The sequence below is a fragment of the Arachis ipaensis genome, chromosome B10 (genome assembly GCF_000816755.2).
Source record: "Arachis ipaensis cultivar K30076 chromosome B10, Araip1.1, whole genome shotgun sequence".
Classification (NCBI taxonomy): Eukaryota; Viridiplantae; Streptophyta; class Magnoliopsida; order Fabales; family Fabaceae; genus Arachis; species Arachis ipaensis.
The window spans coordinates 98,924,250-98,933,463 of NC_029794.2; the positions used below are offsets into that span (position 1 = coordinate 98,924,250).

At 36.9% G+C, this 9,214-nt stretch overlaps 1 long non-coding RNA gene across 1 annotated transcript; it reads right to left on the reverse strand.

The window, feature by feature from the left end:
* Positions 8,386-8,970, reverse strand: LOC110267736. The gene is made up of 2 exons (XR_002355631.1): positions 8,929-8,970; positions 8,386-8,808 (listed from the first exon to the last, which is right to left on the reverse strand). It is a non-coding gene; the product is annotated as an uncharacterized LOC110267736 (long non-coding RNA).

Genomic DNA, 9,214 nt, shown 5'->3' on the forward strand with positions numbered 1-9,214 from the left:
GTTCTGATCAGAAAAATGGCTAAGTCTGAGAATCTGCAGAATTTTAGTTTTGAACCCAAACTTCTGACGCGCATAAATTTTTCGTTTCAACTTACTTTTCATCCGTTCTTCGAACGGCGTAAACTTTACAGACCCAATTTTCATATGAAATAAATTTGAAACAATTTAGGGGTCCGAAAGTTGCGTCATGGCTTGTCGAAGTTCTGCCAAAATCTATTTTTTCACAAAAACCTCTGAAAGACTTGAAGATTGATGGTTTAGAGGTCATAGTAAACTCTTGTTGTAAGTATAGTTACTAAACCAAGCAATCAACCTGTCTTACAAACGTTTTGGTTGTCACAAGTAACAAACCCCTTTAAAATTGATAACTGAGTATTTAAACCTCAGGTCGTCTTCTCAAGGAACTGCACGGAAGTATGTTCTTATTATTGGTTATGAAGATTGTAAATTGGGGTTTTGAAGGTAGTGAACAAGTAATTTAAATTACAATTTAAAATAAGTAAAAGACTGTAATTTAAATAAATAACTGTAAAACACACTTTTGGCAAGGTATGAGAAATTAGAGGTCCTATCCTAGCTATCCTTATCAATGATGATAAAAATTGAATCTTAATTCCACTTTGTTAACCTTTACTAAGGCAAAGGAAGGTCAAGGGATTAATTGGTTTGATCTTCGGATCCTATTTATTTCCTAAGAAAAGATTGGGATTATTGAAGTTCAATTTAATTAACAAAGATAACAATTATCAATCATTTTTGAGTTTGATAACTCTTGAGTTACTGATTTCTTAACCAAGACCAAAAGGAGAAAAGTAAATCTACTGGAATAAAAATGTCTTCAGATGGGAATAACAATAATGTAAATAAAAGAAAGCAATAATAAACTGAAATACCTCAAATAACATTAATTCAAAGAGTAATCTGTAACATAGAAGAATTCATAAATAAAATTGGGAAATAATAAAAAGGAATATTGAACCTGATAAAAAGAGATAATCCTGAAAGCGCATAAAATCCTAAATCTAAATCCTAATCCTAAAGAGAGAGAGGAGAGAATCTCCCTCTCAAAACTAAATCTAAATCATGGAAAACTAACTAATTGGAGACTCTCCTTGAATGGATGCATTCTCCCACTTCATAACCTCTGGTCTATGCCTTCTGGACTTAGATTTGGGCCAAAAAGGGCTTCAGAATTTGCTATGAGCGTTTTCTGTAATTTCTGGTGCGTGGCCTCTGTCACGCGGTCGCGTCATTCGAAGTTTTCCTTGTCACGCGGTCGCGTCAGTCATGCGGCCGCGTCAATGCCTTTTCGCGCTGGCATGCGGCCGCGTCGCCCATGCGATCGCGTGGCTGCCAGTTTCTTCAAAAACTCTGTTTTGTGCTTTCCTTCCATTTTTGTATGTTTCCTTTCCATCCTTTAAGTCATTCCTGCCTTAGAAGATCTGAAACTACTCAACACACGAATCATGGCATCGAATGGAAATAAAGGGTAATCAAAATAATTATTTTTAAGCATAGGAAACATGTTTTTCACATACATCTCATAATAAGGAAGGGAAAGTAAAACCATGCAATTAATATGAATAAGTGGGTGAAGGATTGAATAAATCACTCAGATTAAGCACAAAATATATCATAAAATATGGGTTTATCAACCTCCCCACACTTAAACAATAGCATGTCCTCATGCTAAGTCCAAGATAAAGAGTAAGTTAAGGTTAAAGTGGTGGAATGCCATGCAATGCAATCTAATCTAAATGTAACTACCTAGCTGCATCATGCAATTCTAATTTTTTATTCACTTGTATATAAAGCTTGCATGTAGTTGAATTAATTCACATTCATATATATATATATATATAGCCAAACCTTAGATAGTTGATAAAGTGCCTTTACAATTGGAATGGGAGAGAAAAACATTTTATAAACTTGTAAGACAATTAATAATTTTAGCAGAGATATATGTTAATGAGCTATTGAACCCTCACTGGATTTTGTGTTTACTCTCTAGTCACTCAGTGTTTATTGGGTTAATCACTCTATTCTTCTTTTTATTCTTACTTTCTATAACTTTGTGCTTCATCTAACCAATCAACAATTATAGAATATAGACATACCAAAAATCATGAGGTCTTTAGTTAAGGTTGTAATGGGGTCAAGGTAAAGGTAAGGGTATATGTATAAGGCTAAGTGAGCTAATAAGTGAATCCTTAATTAGTCTAAGATCTCACCTAACATACATACTTTGTAAAGCAAAGCTTCTTTACCTATTTTCCCATATTTTCCCACTTTTGATGTTACATGCTCATGTTTCAATGTTTATTATTTTTATCCCATGTGCATTGCTTTATTTCACATTTGGGAAATTCTTTTGTGTCTCCTTTATTCAACTACTGAAAAATAACACTTTTTTTTAATGCACATGGTAATTCAATTATTTTGATTTCACATGAGCATGCTTCCCAAAAAAAAATTTTTTTTATTTTGAATTATTTTATTCTTTTCAACTTTTCTACCCTTTTGTTTTTATCATCCATGTTCCCAATAGGTTTTCCCACATTTAAACCATACATACTTCCTATCTTAAGCTAACCAAGGATTCAACTTGGGATTTTTATTTTGTTTTTCTGCTTAAGGCTAATATTGTGGCTTATAGAATAAGAGGGGATTTAAAGGTTCAAGGGGACTAACAAGGGTGATGTAAAGGGTAGGCTAATTTGGGATAAGTGAGCTAAAATTAAACAATGGCCTCAATCACTCTCTTGGTATGTATTTCTATTCTATAATCGGACATATAGATTAAAACAAAGTAAAGAACATCAGAATAAAAAAGAAGGACGGAACACACAGGAATAAAAATTTATGGTTTGAATGTAACCATACAATTAAGCTCAAAACTCACAGGCTGTGTATTCTCTAGCTCAAAAATCATTTATCAATTATGTATATCATGCAAGTAAAATTAAAAGTTCCCATTATTCTCAATGTAAAATTTATTTTGAACGGCTTTAAAGTTTGTGTTTCTTCTTGATGAAATGTTGTTAACTAACTAACATATAATGCTATATATACAAGTCGTGTGGATTGTTTCTTATTATGTTCAAGTCTCTAGTTTACTTCCTTTTTATATTTTCAAATTAAACTAAGCTATCTTATGCTAAAAAGGGTAAACTATACTAATTAATCCATAATTTCTATAACTAATAAGTTAGATTGCTACTAAACTAAATGGCTAAAATATGAACTGAAAATACGAAATGCAGAAAATAGAGTATAAATACATGTAAATAGCAATGTATAAGTACTGGGAGAATAAAAATAAAAATAAAGAAAAAAATACAGAAAAATAGCAAAATAAAATGAAAGAGTCTATAGTGGTCACCAAAAGAATACGCCAGAGATGGCGACCTCCCCACACTTAAAATGAAGCATCGTCCCTGATGCTCACTCAAGCAGGGTGTGAAGGGGTGTCATCACTGGAAGGGTGGGTAGCTGGAGTCTCTGTGGTGGTGGTCTGAAGATCTGCCTGTTGCAGAGGAGGTGCTGACTAGATAGGGATCTCTGGGTCTACAGCCTGAATCTGAGGCGGAGCCTCCTGATGTGATGCGGCCTGCTCTGTGTCTGCCTGCGCAGCCTCGCCCTGTGGATGGGTCTCTGTCTCGTGATCATCCACCTCCTCCTTAGATACCTCGGATGGTGTGTCAGGCTCGGAGGGGATGTCGCCAGATTGTATCATCAGCTTCAGGTGCTCATAGCGTCGCTTGTTGCGACGCTCCATCTGGTCAAGCCGTCGAAACAGGCGGTGCACTAGATGATAGACGGGCTCTGGGGCAGGTGGAGGTGCAGTGGTGGTGGCAGGGGTAGCTGTGGAAGAAGAGGGGCCGGCAGATGGTGTGGCTGTCTCAGCAGTAGTAGTGAGGAAAGGAGGTCTGTATCCCAAAACCAGAAAGTTCCTGTTGTGAGGGATAATCTTCTTGCATTCTGCAGCAGGTGGCTTTTCATCAGCATCCTCCCAAGGCACGTCAGCTCGACGGCCTAGCTGTGTAATCAGATAAGGAAAGAGAAGAGTGCCTCGGACGTGGACCCTGGCCATATAGTACCGGATAAAGCGTGGCAGGTACAGGTCCTTACCCTCCATCACACACCATAGGAGGGTGATCATAGCGGCTGGTATCTCAGTCTCGTGAGTACTCGGCATAATGAAGTTGCTAAGTATCTGATGCCATAGCCGAGCCTCATCATTTAAGTAAATTTGCTTGATTCCCTTTGGCATGGTAGTGTTTTGACCCATAATCCAGGGGACGGTCGAGTCAAGGGCTATCCTGGCCTTGCCTGCATCCCAATCAAACTTCATGAAGCGCATATCCTCCTCAGCTCTTTGATAACCATCCAGCTGATCAGATTTAGGCAGAAGTTTCAGAACATCCTCTATGGCCTCTTCAGTGACCAGAATCTGCTTCCCTCTTAGGTTCACTGCATCTAGGGAAGTCTTGAAGTAATTGCAGTAGAATTCCCTTACCCAAGATGCATTGACCTCAGTCAGGTTTCTTTCCAGGAAGAACCAGCCTCTTTGTTTGATCTGATAAGAGGTGTATTGCTGGAGTTCTTCTGGGATCTTCAGAGTCCTCTCCAGGTACAGTTTCCTGGAGGTTGCAAACACCGGATACTTTAGCTCACAGTATCGGTTTGCAAACTTTACTGGATCAGAAGCAGGGAGTAGCTGGTCGGCCTTCTCCTGCGGGGTAAAGTTTTTCTCCCACCAGGAGTCATCGTGCATGATATCCATGATGGACATAGCGGATTCTCCTCTTTTACATTTTCCAGTAGTAGCCTTTGCTTTTCCTTTTCTTTGGCTGGCAGACATCCTGAAAGACAGAAACCAGGATATAAAAAAAACAGGAAAATAAATAGGCAAATAATCAAAAGAAACACAAAGTGGCAAAGTAGCAATAGAAGAGGAGATTAAGTTAAGTAAATGTGCATTAAGGATTGTATAGGAGTTAAAAGTCTGAAAAGAAGAATTCACAATCCAAAATGTAATAGAAGACACGTTAATTAGGAAAATTTATCAGTATGCCATGGTTAGAAGGTTAAAGAGAAAGTGAAAAACCAAGAAGAGAGAGTATGAAAGGTTAGGTTGGTTAGAATTGAAAAAGAGTTTAAGAAGGTAAAATTAGTGAGTTAGTAAAAAGTGGGTAAAGTAAGTGGCATAATAATCATATTCCAAGTAACAGGCATTCACAAATAGAAGCTATAGGTAACTCATATCCAAACAAGGAAATTAAATTGATGATGATTCAGATAGATATAGAAATAGCAAAAATTGGAATCTGATGAGCGGATATTTTATACGCTTTTTGGGGTTAATTTCATATAGTTTTGAGTATGTTTTAGTTAGTTTTTAGTTTAATTCCATTAGTTTTTAGGAAAAATTCATATTTCTGGACTTTACTATGCTTCCTCAATTCATGAACGTGTGTCTGACAACCACCTCCGTTCTATATACGATTGAATGAGTATCTCTTAGATTCCTTAATTAGAATCTCCGTGGTATAAGCTAGAATTGACGGCGGTAGGAAAAATTTCTCTTTTTTTTGGTTTAGAGTCTTTTATTATTTATCCCTTGTTAAAACACTTTAAATTTATAGCTCAGTTAGTTAGAACGTGGTGTTTATGTTCATGGTAATTGGCTATCATAATTTTAAAACCTTTTTCAAAAATAATTTTTCTATTAAATCCTGTGCCAAACTTTAAGTTTGGTGTTTTCTTGTTGATTTTTCTAAAAAATTTTCGAAAATTTCTTTTGGTTTTCTAAAAATTTTAAGTTTGGTGTTCCTTGGTGTTTTCCCTCCAAAAATTTTCAAAAAATAAGGAGCATTAGATCTAAAAATTTTAAATCCTGTGCTATCTTTTTGTTTCTCCCTTTTCCCTTAAACATAAAAAAAAATATCTTTTCCCTCTATTTTTAAAGCATTTTTTTTCGAAAATCATTTTAAAAAAAAAAAAAATTTTAAATAAATAAAAAGGTAAATCAATCCAAGTTATATCCCTTTATCCATCATGGACATAAGTGGAATTGAACAGTCCAGGAGGACTCTGGGATGATGAGAGTAGACATTGACCTGGATAAGATTCTAGAGGACATATGTATCCCTGGAGCCAGGTGGACCACCAACACAAATGGTGTCCCAAATCAACTCAAGAGAGAGGATCTCAAACCAGCCGCCAGAGGATGGCTGGACTTCATTGGGCGTTCTCTGTTGCCCACTAGCAACCGATCTGAAGTCACAGTTAAAAGAGCAGTGATGATTCATTGCATCATAATGGGGAAGGAAGTGGAGGTTCATCAGCTGATTTCCACTGAACTCTACAAGATTGCTAACAAAAATTCAAAAGAGGCCAGGTTGGCTTATCCAAGCGTGATTTCTCTGCTCTGCAAGGACGCTGGAGTAAGGATGGGAATAACTGAATATATCCTAATTGAAAAGTCAATCACCAAAGCATCAATGGAGAGACAACAAGCACAGGAGGATCCCATCAAGAAGAGAGCACAGGAATTCCTCCCAGAGATCCCTCAAGCTGAATACTGGGAATATCTTGAGACGTCCGTCACCAAGATACGGGAAGCTATGGAGCAAATAATAAAAGAACAGAAGGAACACAATCAAATGCTGACCTATATGTTTAAAGAACAAGAGGAGCAGGGGCGTGACTTAAGGGAACTGAAGTGCCAAAAGTCTTCTCTTGTAGGACCAAGCACCCCAAGGATCAGAGGAACCCCCGTGCCCCCAGAATAAAGGTTGTTAATTTCCAATTTCTGCCTTAACTCTGTGACAGTGTCCTTATAAAAGTTTACCTTAGAAGTCATATAATAGTAATTAGTATCTATTTGATTTTATCTCCAATTAAGCTATAGTTTATTTTTCTCATCATCATTAAACATGAATAAAATAGTAGATCTTTTGAATAAGAAGCAATAAAATTTCGAGTTTTAATAAGAGAAATTCTAATTAGCTAAATGTGGTGGCAATGCTTTCTATCTTCTGAATGAATGCTTGAACAGTACATTTGTCTTTTGAATTTGTTGTTTAAGACTGTTAAATATGTTGGCTCTTGAAAGAATGATGAACATGAGACATATTATTGATAATCTGAAAAATCATAAAAATGATTCTTGAAGCAAGAAAAAGCAGCAAAGAACAAAGCTTGCAAAAAAAAAAAAAAGCAAGCAGAAAAAGCCAAAAGCTCTTAAAACCAAAAGACAAGGGCTTTGTGATGAGCGGATATTTTATACGCTTTTTGGGGTTAATTTCATATAGTTTTGAGTATGTTTTAGTTAGTTTTTAGTTTAATTCCATTAGTTTTTAGGAAAAATTCATTTTTCTGGACTTTACTATGAGTCGTGTGTTTTTCTGTAATTTCAGGTATTTTTCTGGCTCAAATTGAAGGAGCTGAGCAAAAATCTGATTCAGGCTGAAAAAGGACTGCTGATGCTGTTGGATTCTGACCTCCCTGCACTCAAAGTGGATTTTCTGGAGCTACAGAACTCGAAATGGCATGCTTCCAATTGCGTTGGAAAGTAGACATCCAGGGCTTTCCAGAAATATATAATAGTCCATACTTTGCACAAGGATAGACGACGTAAACTGGCGTTCAACGCCAGTTCTCTGCCCAATTCTGGCGTCCAGCGCCAGAAAAGGATCAAAAGCTGGAGTTGAACGCCCAAACTGGCATAAAAACTGGCGTTCAACTCCACAAATGGCCTCTGCACGTGAATTGCTTAAGTCTCAGCCCAGCACACACCAAGTGGGCCCCAGAAGTGGATCTCTGCATCATCCATCATAGTCTACTCATATATATTGTATCAAAGCGTGAGAAAACAGCTCTATTGCCACGCTTTTAAAGCGTGGCGAAAAGCTGAAAAAAGCGTGGCAATAGCTTTTCGCCACGTTTTTTGAGCTACTGCCACGCTTTTGAAAGGGTGACCTATCAAAGGGTGGCGATTGCTCTGTCGCCACGCTTTTTCAAACCTATCGCCACGCTTTTCTTTTTGCCACGCTTTTTGTAGATTGTCACGTTTAAAAGCGTGGCTGTATGTGAAAAATATGGCCACGATTTTAAAGCGTGACAATAGAGGGAGATACGGCCACGCTTTAGAAGCGTGGCAATAGAGGGAAATACGGCCATGCTTTAAAAGCGTGGCCATAGGATTAGATACGGCCACGCTTTAAAAGCGTGGCAATAGGGTTAGATACGGCCACGCTTTAAAAGCGTGGCAATAACAAGAGATACGGCCATTAAATCACAAAGCTCACTATCATTGCTGTCATGTTAAAAAAGAAATTCTACTAAAGTTCACATATCAAATACCCAACACATTTAGAATTGTATCAAAGTTAATATTAATTATTAAGAGCTAAATCCAAAATAAACTGTCTTACACCAGTAATCAAATCATTCCATTAGTAGTATCTTTCTATGATCTACTGTACCATAACCAAAATAATCATTCTAGAGACATCAATTGAAACCTAAAAGGTTGTCAAGAACTATACAATGGCATAGGAAACTTGAACAATACTAAACTAGTAACACAAGGTGTATTCCGAAACGATCAAGGAGCATGAAATCAATCAGCCTAAGCACGTTCACCACGGATGCGGCGAGCAAGCTAAATGTCTTTGGGCATTGTGGTGACCTCTTGGCATGGATGGCACACAAGTTGGTGTCCTCAAACAAACCAACCATGTAGGCTTCAGCAGCTTCGTGGAAAGCAAGGACAGCATGGCTCTGGAACCTCAAATCAGTCTGCAAACATAATAAATCAATCAATAAATAGGAATCATTACATATTTTACAGCAAAAAATAACCCAACACACCAGGACTAAGAACTAGAAAATTTTTCATAAAAGAACTAATCCTATAACCTTGTAGCAACTTCATGTTGTAAGTAGGACTACTGAAGTTAATAAAATAGTGAGCTTACCTGAATATCAATATTATTTTGTTCAAAATCCTCAAATAAAAATTTAACTTCTCCACTAGAATATAAGGGTCATAAATTGTTTCAAAGCCATTTAACATTTGCCAAATTCTCTTATTAATTAAGCCTCTAATATTAAGTTATCTTATAAGACCACTTGCCCGTGTATAATGAAATTCAGATCAATTACAAAAAGGAAGAACACAAAACACAGCACTATCATATGGAAT